Raw genomic sequence first — 425 nt, forward strand, 5'->3', positions numbered from 1 at the left:
GAGACGCGCCCCTTTGTGTTCACAGGGCGGGCTTGTAACCCACGGGTTGCTGTCGCAGGTTTAGTTGTAGGAGGTCTCGGGTTCGAATTCCCATGGCTACACCTTTTGTTTCCACCATTTTCGTCTCAGCAGGTCCAAGCGTTGTTGTTATTTGATCTATCACAGAGCCCACTCTAGACCACTAACACACAGCCAGCGCAGTGGTCAGCGCACTCGTTTCATGCGGGAGGTGCTGGGTTCGAGTCCCAGGCGCCCCTATTTTTGCCAATGACTTATCTTATTCTGAAGTCGCTGACAACCGGCCCCCACATGGCATCCACACTCTCCAACCGCCCCCCGCATGTCATCCACAGCCCCCCTCTTTTTTTTATCTCAGTAACCCCGCGGTTTCCATTTCTGCCAATGACTTATCTTATTCTGAAGTC

The sequence above is a fragment of the Triticum aestivum genome, chromosome 4A (assembly GCF_018294505.1).
Source record: "Triticum aestivum cultivar Chinese Spring chromosome 4A, IWGSC CS RefSeq v2.1, whole genome shotgun sequence".
In the NCBI taxonomy this organism is placed as follows: domain Eukaryota; kingdom Viridiplantae; phylum Streptophyta; class Magnoliopsida; order Poales; family Poaceae; genus Triticum; species Triticum aestivum.